The sequence below is a fragment of the Pseudonaja textilis genome, chromosome 1 (assembly GCF_049901715.1).
Source record: "Pseudonaja textilis isolate UNSWEBS1 chromosome 1, rPseTex1.2, whole genome shotgun sequence".
NCBI lineage: Eukaryota > Metazoa > Chordata > Lepidosauria > Squamata > Elapidae > Pseudonaja > Pseudonaja textilis.
In genome coordinates, this window is record NC_141990.1 from 28,948,535 (window position 1) to 28,961,218 (window position 12,684).

Here is a 12,684-nt window from a genome sequence, read left to right on the forward strand (position 1 = left end):
CTTTGTTTTGCAAGAAAAGGATGAATCTGTCTTTTTTGTAACTATATGAAATTGACAAAAATTTTCTCTTTAGTTAATGAAGTGCACATTATTATTATTAATTTAAAAAAAACACAGCCCAAAAAGGGTAAAGAAGGAGGAGAACACATTAATCGGTATCCTGGTAAATGTGGTCCAAATGGAACAAGAGCACCAAGGGCCAAGGGAATGGACAGGACTGACATATGAATATGAAAATGGAATTTTAAAATTAGTTTTCATTACCAATTAGTCTTTTATTCAGCTTAACACAATAGAATACTAAAGCCCATTGTTTATGCAGAAACTGATATATTTCTTCCCAGATTTTCCACCCATCATTATGAAGGAAAGGAATGGTATGATTTTGTGACTGGCAGTAAATTGTTCTTTACAAACACTCACTAATGTGATCTGCTGTCATTGGGGTGGGGGGTGGGACGTAGTGAGAGTAATGTTGAGGAATAACACACAACCAGCACACAGATACACTGTATAGTAAAATGTAGGTTTTTACTTCCAGTAAATGGTTAAGCAAAGTCCAACAAGCAGTCCAAGTCATACAGGGGTTATAGCAAAATCTAGCAACATCTAGCAACAACAGAACAGAACTAAGAAGCCAGGTTTCTGGCTCAATCTTATGGCCATTTGATGAACCACACCCAATTACAATTTTAGCATTCCCTTAAAGAGACAGTATTAAAATGTCTATCCTGGTTTATATATTTCCAACCCAACTGTTAGGTGACTTACATTCCTAACATTCTCCCCTTTGGGTAGGACAATACATACAACCTTACATTCTAAGTCCATAATCCTCACAGCAAGCATTATGCTTTAAAGAGCCTTGGGCTTCTGTAAAATGATCTGCAATGTTATTTTCTGACATACAGTATTCCAGCTTAATCATCTTACTTTGCACACATTGTCTCACATTTAAATATCTTAAATCTGTGTGTTTTGTTCTTGTCTTTACAGCAAGATTTGAAGCCATCTGTATTGCTGATTGGTTGTCTTTGTAAACAACAATAGAATCTGTTACATCAATTACCATATCAATCAATAGTTGCTTATAACAAACTAAATCTGTACATAATAAAGACAAACATGAGAATTCAGCCTCCGCTGTTGACAAACTTAGATGTTTCTGTCTAATAGATCTCCATCCAATCAATACCTTTCCTAATAATACTACAGTACCTGATGTAGATTTACGTGTATTTATGTCTGTAGCGAAAGAAAGAAAGAAAAAGGGAGAGAGAAAGGAAGTGAAAGGAAGAAAGGGGGATAGAGGGAAGGGGCAGAAAGAAAGGGAAAAAAAGAAAGAGGGAGAGAGAAGAAAGTAAATGAGATATATGGATGGATAGATAAATACATGGAAGGAGGGAGGGAAGGAGGGAGAGAGAAAAAATGGAAAGGAAGGAAGGACATAAACCCTGGCTTCAGAAGACTTTGAAGCAGCACAGCAATCTAGGGCTGGCCTGCAAGGGATTTTGGAGGTCATCTCATGCAACCCCCTGCTCCAGCAGGAGATCCTTACAGAATCAAAGAATAGCAGAGTTTAAAGGGTGTGTGTGTGTGTGTGTGTGTGTGTGTGTGTGTGGCTGTCGAAACACCAAAAATGGGCCAAGTAGCTCTGTGGAGGTCAGTCGTAAATTAGAACACTTGCTAAGCAACTGACCATTAAGCGAGGACCTGGTCATTAAGCGAGGACCACTTAAATTTGGTTTGCCAGTCACATGGCCACCTCGCCATGCCCACTCCAGTCACATGACCACCTAGCCACGCCCTCAAATTAGGCCATGCCCACAGAACCGATTGTTAAGAAATTTGAATCCGACCCCTGGATAAAATGCATTATCCTAGAACAACATGATAGCCTAAATTTTATTGTTAACTGGAAGAGTCTCAATAAAACGTGTTTTAATTGTTCATCTACATTAGTATTGAGTACATGAATAGCTATCAAATAAATATACTGCTCAAGCTGGCATCCTGATGCCAGAATCCCGGCCAAAATCCAGAGTTGATGGGCAGCTAGTGGGAACAGCCTGCCAAACCACTTTATTTTTTAAAATCTTATTCCTAGAGATGGGAAATGGGAGACAGCATGAGAAAGGCAAGAGGAGAAAGACATTTAATGTTGTTTTGGGGGCCATGAAGTACATGTCTGTGTCTTTGTTGATTACCAGACTGGATTTAACACCTGAACTTGGCAAGTTCATACAGCAAAACAATATGAATACAAATTCATGCACAATCATAAATCTCTCTAAATGTCCTGGATATGCCAATACATGATTATTAAGATAGATGTACCCTCTGGATAAGCAGTTTTCTCTCACATGCACATATACATTTATTCAAGGCAGTAGTAGTTGGACTCTGTTGTCACAATGTCAAAACAGATTGGTTGAAACTGCTGCTACCAGCAGCCAGATGAGCACAAGCCTAGAATATATCTGCATCTAAAGATTTTATCTAGAAGGCCAGGTTTAAACACTCTTTTTTTCATCCCTCCAACAGAAGTCAACAGGACAATGTCCCACAACAGTGGGAATGTTGAATTCAATTAATTATTTTTCACCAGCCCAACCATACGTTAGTTCAGTTTAGAGCTACTAGTTTTGGCCTACATATATAGGTATATACGTATATTTAGGTTGGAATTTTCTGAATGACTTTGATTAATGACCATCTATTAGTTGTCTGGATTTTGCAGCCCAGACTTGATATTCATACCTGTAACTTTCCTTTTGAAATAAGTAATTAATGAATAACTTAAACTCTGCTTTTAAAGGACCATAAAACACATTGCTTTGCATATTTCTCCAGAAACTAGTCCCACCTAGTTGCAAGGACATTATACCTTTTTATAAACAGCATTAGACATCCACAGCTGAACTGTAACTGAAAGTCTATTCATTTCCTTCTGATTCCTGTCATATTTAGTGAAAAAAACAAATTAGAAAGAGAAAAAAATGTAATAACATTTTCTTGGTCTTGTTACTTGGTCCCTTGAATGTATTGTACAAAATACTGACACTGATTTTTCTTGCTTACTGGGATCATGGATAAATGATCAATACTGCTACCCTTCAAAAAGACCCCGACTATGTATCAGAATGGTGAAACAAATGGCAACTTCAAATCTCAACAAATAAATGCTCTATCTTACATATTGGCAAAAAAAATCAGAAAATAAAATACAGGCTGAATAGTCAAGACCTTGTTGATGATCCAAACTCTGTCAAGGATCTTGGAGTACTCATCTCTAATGATCTAAGTGCTAGAGCCCACTGTAACTACATAGCCAAAAAGGCATTAAGAGTTGCTAATCTAATCTTACGTAGCTTTTTTGCTGATAATATTACACAACTAACTAGAACATACAAAACATTTGCTAGACTAATATTCGAATACAGCTCATCAGTCTGGAACTTGCATTACATATTTGATATTAACACAGTTGAGAAATATTTCACAAGAAGAGTTCTCCACTCCTCTACTTGTTGCAGAATACTTTACGCCACCAGACTTGAAATTCTAGACCTAGAAAACCTAGAACTACGCTGCCTTCGGTCCGATCTAAGTATAGTATGTAAAATCATACATTGCAATGTCCTACCTGTCAATGAATACTTCAGCTTCAACCATAACAATACAAGAGCAAGCAATAGATACAAACTCAAGGTTAATCGCACCAAACTTGATTGCAGGAAATACGACTTCAGCAACAGAGTGGTCAGTGTCTGGAATACCCTACCTGACTCTGTGGTTTCTTCCCCAAACTCCAAAAACTTTAACTTTAGACTTTCTACTAATGACCTCACCCCTTTACTAAGAGATTTGTAGGGGGCGTGCATAAACGCACCAACGTGCCTACCATCCCTGTCCTATTGTTTCTTTTATTTTTCTTATATGTATCCATGTATTCATAACTATGTTTTTACTTATACATATTATCTTGTAAGCAATTGACAAACCAAATAAAATAAATAAAATAAATAAATAAATAAATAAAGCCATTTGAAAATTATTCCTTGGTACAGAAAAGATAATCAATTTTTGTTTCTTATTAGCCATCAAATTATGTTGCAAAATTTGCAACCAAATTTGTTAATTTGCATAGGTTAGTAGGGGTTGGGATTTTTTGGCAGTGTAAAACACCTGATTTTCAGTTTGCTCAACATTTCCTAGACAAGAGAATATGCTTTTAATGTACCTTACTTTATTCATCATTTTGGTGTACTTTGCCTTATTAATTTATTTATTCAATTTTGATACCACCCAGTTTTGACTGCCAAACCATGCTCTGGAAGTATTGCACCAAAGAACTGGAAAGAAAAAACACCCTCCAATGATTTAAAAATAATATAATTATTGACCAATTAAAAATTATCAGTTAAAAATTATCAGGCTAAACAGAAAACCAAAAATTCTCTCCTTGTTAGGGTAGTTTTGCCTAAAATGTGACTTTTAGCTAGTTTGGATTATTGAATTTTATTTTATTTTTGTCCCTCAATAGCTTCAACTATTTCAAAGACTCAGAAATTGCAGGTAATGCTTTGCAGCTTGGATGGAATTTTACTAAACTCTCTGCCCTCATTATATTTCTGCTACTATATAGCCCAGGTTAAAAGATTACAAATTATCCCTCCCTTATTTCTCTCCAATAGCAAGAATTTTGTGGGATCAACCCACCAATGCCGCTAAAAAGAATTATAATAGGTCTGAGAAATGCTGATGAATTGAAAACTTTGAATTAAAGATTTACCTTGTGGGACATTAAATGAGGCTGGTGACTATGCCCAGTATGATGGTGTCTACACGTGGTTTAGGATTAATTATTGTTATAAAGTTGGATGATACTAACTGATGAAATATTTCAGGGGCAAAAGGAACTGGATTTTAAAAAAACCCTTTCTTTGCTGACTTGTGTCAAGATAGAGTTGGAATGGCCTATAAAATAACAAGGGGGGAAAAACAAGAATATACCATCTTTACACTTCCTGATTTTTTCCCCTTAAAAATATTTTCCTTGAGCAGGTTTACATTTTGAATTATGACTTTTTCTTTTAAAACAGTAAACAAAAGCTTTAAGACATTCAGCACTTTAACTTGCAAATGTTTAAAATCTCAGTTGGGTTTCCTAATTGTTCTGGTGATAACTAAGAAACCAATAAATGACTAGAACCAATAGGTGTCCCTAGTGCTTCTATAATTGGGTCATGTCCACTGTTTCATGATGGCCATGAACCCCTAACCTTTTCCAGATTCAAGTTAACCCAGGTGCAGGTTAAAGTCACAAAGAACCAAATGTCTTGAATATTTCAAGGTCCAACCCTGCTAGTGAAATCAGGCAGTTCAGGCAGAAATGTTGCTGCACAAGGAGCAGACCTGGTCTTTGCCCTTCAAAACAGTTGTGCTAGCTTCTGAAGCCTTAAATGGTTATTAAAAGGATATTCCTCACTTGCATTCCCTGGCAGCACTGTTTCATTGCTCTTGACACTGCTTTCATCTTACCCTGAACCCATGCATAAGACAGTTTTACATGGTCCTTAGCTGTAAAGTAAAAAAGTTTCCCCCTTGAGCAACTAATGGCGGTTTCATGATGTTACATTTTAACTCACTTCATCACCTATGCATTTGATGAGTAAATCAAGTGACCTATAGAGGGGCAGATTCAAATCACTTCAGGCTGCTGCAGGAACATCCTGCTGATCTTCAGGTGTTGTCCTCCTCTGTCATTCACTTTTTCTCCTCATCTCATCTCATCTCATCTCATCTCATCTCAAGTGCCAGTTGTAGAAAAAGCCATGCTCTCCTGAAAGCCAGAAACCATAGTTGTTTGGGGAAAAAACTTTGTCTCATAGTTATTCAGTAGCCTTCAAGAATGGTCCAATATTGAGAGAGGTGTGCTCTCTTGAATATTTTTTTGTACAAATTACTACAAGTCTATATAACAGCTATTTTGGAGACTACCTGAGATACATGTTTTTCAGAGAGTATAATTACTTGTTCTATGAACAAGGATTAGCACCTTTCCATATCTCCACAGGTTTTTCAGTGGGCTTAAAAGAGTGATCAGTCTACAAACTCCTTAGTGGAAAAGCTTAAAAATATGAATCTAGCTATCTTTCAAAACTTGTGAAACAGGTGCTTAGACTCATCTTCTTTTATTTTGCCATGCCATGCTTTGCCATGACAACAGGTAAGCTTTAATCACACCATCTATTAAAACTTGACATCTCCTATTACTGCCCATTCTTACATCACTGATTTCCTTGATTGATAGTAACGTTTTGATTGCTAGTAACATTTGAGGAAGTAATGCTGTAGCCTTTTCCAATTACTTTGCTTAACATGTCCTGCTCAGTTGAAATAAGGATACCAGCATTCACCTGCAAAGTGGGACAGAAGTAATTGTGCAGATTAGGGATTGGCAATGGGCACTGTATATATTGTTTTATGGTATAGTTTCCCATCCTTTTAACTGACCATGGGGAAAGGCCTAAGAGCTAAAATAGTTCCTATATGAACCTGTCAACATATTACAGTCTTTGTCATACACCCTAAAATGGAAAAACACAATATCCTTCTTGTCCTCTGAGGAAGCACACCTATTACAAATTTTGCACAAATAGAGATTTGATTACCTGTACTTCAAATCATGCTTAGGTAGGCAGTAAAAATATGTTTTAACACTGCTGGTTTTTTTATTTATTTATTCATTTTTGGTTTTGTGTTGAACATTTTTAATTCTTATCATCTTGGTTTCAACATTCAGTTCTTGGGTGATTTCATAAACCTTGGGCTGGTGTGGTACTCAAGGGCAACAGAACTAAATGGAGAAAATTGTTATAAATATAAAGGAATGTATTTAACCTAATTCTTACAAATTCATCTAGCAAGCTGCAATCTCATATTGTTATTGTTATACTTTGTGTATGTTGGGGGGTAGTAAATGCCCATGAGAGTAGAGCATTCATAAATAGGTTATATAGTACTTAATTTTTCAAATATGTGGCATGTATTTACACAAATCTACAAAAAAGATGGATATCTTCTATGATTGCTGTTTTAATTTCTAGATTCTGATGTATAGAAGGATTACATCTTTCAATGCCAAATAACAGCAAGGGCAAAGGAATGACATTTACATCTTGCATTTGAATCTCTGCTGGAGAGGAAATGCTTAACTGACTGAACTTTGTTCTGAAACTCAGGAAGGCAGTTTTTAAACCACCTCTTTTCTCCTCCAATCCTGAATCCTTTCAGGAAACAGCCCACCAGAAAGTAGATTAAAAAAAAAGAATGCCAAAGTAATTGTGATATTGTTATCCCCTCTGGTTGCCTCAGGCTGCCAAAAATTAAGCCACCTTTGACCCTTGTGCTCCTTAAAGCTTCATAAATAGCCCCAGCAAAGAGCTGCTCAGTCCCACTTCACCCAATTTAGAATCTCCTGCCTCTTGAACTGGTTGCTCTGAGCTTCAGCCATGAAGGCTTTTCTCCTCCTAGTTGCCATCTTCTTGTTTTCCCACCAGGCAGTCACAGGTAAGGAGAGAACTAAAATTCTCCTCTAGTAGGGATCTCCTGCTTGGGTGGGGGGTTGGACTAGATGACCTACAAGGTCCCTTCCAACTCTGATTATCTGTTATCTGTTATACTTGAGACCAATCTCAAATGCTTTTCACAATGATTCTCTGCATATTTTATTTTTGGTATTGACCACCAGTCAAAGAGGGTTAAGGGTATTTCAATCTACAAAAGGTAAGAGGGATGTTCCCACCCCATTTTTCCAACAAGAAATGTGTTAGGGGAATCATATCTACTGGTCTTCTATAATAATGCCATGCCTTGTCTTAGTAGTTTGCCCTTTTTTTAAAAAAAAAATCCTTTTTCTTTTTCTCCCATCATATCTGAGAGAGATACAGTTGGAAACATAATAAATAAGATAAATTAATATCTTGAACCATGGGGGTACAGTGGTTAGAGTGCAGTACTGCAGGCTACTTCTGCTGACTGACTGCAATTTGGTTGTTCAAAGCTCACCAGGTTTCAGATTGACTCAGCTTTCCATTCTTCTGAGGTGGGTAAAATGAGGATCCAGATTGTTGGGGATAATATGCTGACTCTGTAAACTGCTTAGAGAGAAGTATAAGTTAGGTTTAGCATGTAGGATTTTAGCGGGACCTTGCTAGTTTGTCAAGTGATCACTATTGCACAGTAGTTTGAATATTCTTTGACATTGTCCTTCTTTGGGATTGGAATGTAAACTGACCTTTTCCAGTCCTGTGCCCATTGTTAACTATTCCAAATTTGCTGGAATACTGGAGTGCTGGAGTGCAGCACTTTAACAGCATAATATTTTAGGATTTTAAATAGCTGAGTCGATATACTGTCATCTCTACTAGCAGTTTCTATATAGCCATCCAATTTTCATAGGTGAGAATGGGCTTGAATCTAGCTCACATTACTTCCTAGTACAGCATCAACACCCTCATCAATATCTTATTAGTATTGATTTGTTGGATAGTCAGCAAAATGTTTAGACTAGATTTGACACTTTTATCTACCTATCAAGTCCTCCCCAATAAATGGGGATAGGCAGATGTTGTTTGATGTTATTAGTTTTGTCACAAAATTTAACCTATTCCAAGTAAAGCTGCCTTCTACTATTGGCTGTTAGGGATTTTGTCAATGCCAACAATGGTCAAGTAGTGTTTCTAATAATAATAATAATAAATTATTAGTAATAATAAATAAATACAGATTCTAAAATGCCAACAATATTTCTCCAACCTTTTTTTTATGCAGCAATTGGCGAAAGAGACCCTGCTGATGTTGCTTGTTTCAAAAGTGGTGGCTCCTGTAGACCAGTATGTCCTTTCCCTGCTGAACAATCAGGAACATGTGCTGGTGATCTGATTTGCTGTCAATGGTAAGTCAACATTATATACCTGAATCTCTTAATCTGCTCTAAACAAATGCAGCAATGCAGGATTAAAAACTACAGAAACACAAATCTAGGAAAGACAAAAATCATGAAAAATAAAAGAAGAGGTGAAAAATGATAAAAGTAAAAGAAAGATGAAAAAGAGAAAGAAAAAGAGAAATATTTAAAGAAGTAATTTTTGATCTTCTTTGCAGCAATATAAATGCAACTGTTTTAATTGCCAGGAAACATTTTTTAATTTAAATACTACTAAAATCACTTTGGATTTGTCTTTTTCTTAAGATGTATATCTCTCTGATGTAATGGTGTTGAGGAATTTTTTAAGATCCTGGTTGTTTTTCCAGGCTTCTCAGTAGGGGGCTCTTCAACCTTTGTGGACTGTGTGTTGCTCTTCAGCCCTTGTTGTGTACTGCTTAGAATTAGTGTCTCCACATTCATGCACACACTCTTTGTTTATTATTGTTTTTTATTCTCAGTAATATAAACCACCCAGAATTGATCTCTAGTTGGGCAGCCTTATAGCTGTACCAATACCTATATCTATACTTTACATCTACATCTCAGATGCAAAAGATCAAGGCCACATGTTAAGTTCCAATTAATTGCTCATGCCCATGCACAAGAATTTACGCAACTAATGATAAGTGCTATGTTGGCACTAAATAAAGATCAACAGAATTTAAGAGTGGTTGATCTTAGACCACTTGTGGGAACATAATGGCTCTAGGCTAATTCCTGTACAATAGGGGAACAGCTGATGTCATAATAATATAGCATTATTTTTTATCGTTTGACATCACTTTGAAGTGTTATGATGAGATTTGTCCATCTTGACCATTAAGTCTTTTTCTCATACTCCCTTCTTTAGTTGTCCTGTGTGTTTCCCACAGAGTTCTTTTAATGAATGGTTTCTCTGCTTCCATTCCTTTATCCTTCTACCATGAATGTTTTTTTTCCAGTCAGCTGTATTATTTCCCATCATAACTATAATTCTCTTATATATAAAAGATATTCTGAACATATGCTGTTTCTGGGGATGGGAATAACTGAACTCATAAAGCAGGCCTATCAAACCTATCAAACTCACAGCCCATAGGCCAGCTGCATTATATGCTGGCCACACCCATGCCCAGTTTAGCAAAGGGGGATACATCACATGATGCTGCTGTGACGATGCAAGTTTGACACCTCTGCCATAAGGTAGATAACAAATGAAAGAATATACAATAAGTTAATAACTCTAGAACAATATATTGATGTAGGCTTTTATAGAACATTGTCTATTAATATTAGGATTTTCAAAACTGATTTAATGCTGATTTATGGTTCTCTCTCATTTCTAAATATACAATTCTTGTTTCTTTTTTAAAAAATGTCTATAGGCCTCACCAACATCCCGTATAAAATATCAGGAAAACTCTGAAGAGTCTGAAGAAGATATTGAAACATGGTGGCTGGAAGGTGTGCAAACAGTTCCCCTGAGATAAAAATATTTTGATTGAATATATAATCTGGAAAAAGATAACTGTTTAACCTGTTGATCTATATATTAAAGTTCTATAATAGCAATTGGTAATTGGTTATTATTATATTCCTTTACTGTGTCAAACTGGGATTAAATACTAATAAGAAAAAGTTGACCAGACTGAGATTAATAACATGACAAATGTATAATTTCAGGGGTGGGTTTCTACCGGTTCTGTCCATCTCTGTAAAACTGGTAGCTCTGAAGAGCAGCAGACATAGAACCGGTTCTATGTCTGCTAATGTTTTTGCCCACCCGCCCACCTGGGCTCTTACCTGATCTTTATTTCCTGATTTTTCAACTTCAGCTGCCGAATGAGGCATAGCTGCAGTTAAAAAAACAAGAAAAGAGGACTGTTTCAAAGGCTGCTTCTCGGCACACAGCATGCTAATGATGATTAACAGGCACATGGCTCATAGTGGGCAGGGAAGCTTGTAAATCCCGAACTGGTAGTTAACCCTGTCGTATCCCACCCCTGTATAATTTCCATGTGAGACATGTTACACTTGTCTCTGGGGTGGAAATTACCTAGAAATTACCTAGTATTACTTTGAGTACTGCAAGTGCTTCACACTCTTTTTGTTTAACTTTGAGTTGGACACAATTTTACAAAATTTGAGATAATGAATATCTCAGAGTTCTGTAGGGGAAAATGATCATTCTTATGTGAATAGCAGATTAATTTTCTAAGTGCACAGAGGGGCATTTCTAGTTTTCAAATCTAGAAACTGAAAACAAAAAATTATTTAGATGATTATTAATATTCATTGGTTTATCTATTCAGATATTGTCCATACAAGCTAACATTCATGAGAATGCTGGCATTCCAGGTCATTCAGTGTAATATGCATATGTACAACTATGGATAACACAAAACACAAAAAAAGTGAAATGTAAATGATGTTGGGAAAGGCAGCTTGGGGAGCTATGCCAGGCCGTGGATTGAGGCTGTGGTTGGCAGAGGCTGCCAGAAGCTCGGGGCAAGGCCGGGTGGCAAGAAGGAATGCTGAGGGTTCAGCCCAGGGCTGGGGCCAGGTGCTGGGGGCTCAGTGCTTACTTGGTCCTGTAGGCAGGTCTTGAAGGAGGTCTGTTGGGGAAGAGTAGATTAGAGTAGTCTCAAATCAGTTTAGGCAAGCAGAGCAGACTAGCATGCGTAAGCAATAAGACCATGTGGCAGTGCATTTTTATAAGGTGGGATTGGGATGGGCAGGCTGAGCGTTGTGTGGGCGGGTCAAGCAAGTGGCGAGAGGATGGGTGGGGAAAGCGAGCAGCGAGATGGTGGGCGGGGCAAGCAAGTGGTGACTGCTCGGGTGACCGGCAACCAGTTCAGGTGCATGGCCAGCCAGAAGTCACTACCGGTTCTGTGACCCACACCAAATTCTTGCTACTGGATTGCCAGAAACTGTGAATCAGCTGAATACCATCTCTGTCAGAAAGCTCAAACTGCCCAAGGAGCTGCTGATACAGTTCTGCAGAGGAATTATTGAGTCTGTCATCTGCACCTCTATAACTCTCTAGTTTGACTTTGCAACCCAATAAGACAGACACAGACTTCAGAGAGTAATTAGTACTGCAGAAAAAACAATTACTACAAACCTACCTTCCATCAAGGACCTGTATACTGCACAAGTCAAAAAGAGGGCTGTGAAAATATTTACAGACTCCTCACATCCCAAACATAAACTGTTTCAACTCCTTCCCTCAAAACAACACTATAGAGCACTGCACACCAGAACAACTAGACACAAGGACAGTTTTTTCCCGAACGCTAATGCCGATGCTGATGATAATAATATTGTTGTTGTTGATGATAATAATAATAATTGCTCATCCATTTTAATAAACCTTCCTTATAAAATTGATCCTTTTCTTATATTTCCATATTTCTAACTTCTGTTTTGTTGGCTAGCCATTGATAGAATAAGTCTCACATTAAGAAATACCCAGTTTCTTCCTTAATTTTAAGTGTTAATCTATCCATTTCTGCACATTCTAATATTTCTTAATTATGCTCACTAATCCAATAATGTGGATTTTAAAATGACAAGTCACAATACGTAATGATATGAAAAAATATGTTACACAGGATTTATAAATTTAACTGGATGATGTCTTAAGTAAAAGGAACAGACAATTAATAAACCAGAAGTGTGTCTTGAGCAACTTTCTTACCGTGTAATAA

General features: G+C 37.0%; 1 long non-coding RNA gene across 1 annotated transcript; it reads left to right on the forward strand.

Moving 5' to 3' along the window:
* The first annotated feature begins 7,416 nt into the window (after nt 1-7,416).
* LOC113446328 (uncharacterized) lies at nt 7,417-10,546 on the forward strand. The gene is made up of 3 exons (XR_003375461.2): nt 7,417-7,575; nt 8,839-8,962; nt 10,360-10,546. It is a non-coding gene; the product is annotated as an uncharacterized LOC113446328 (long non-coding RNA).
* Nucleotides 10,547-12,684: the final 2,138 nt, after the last annotated feature.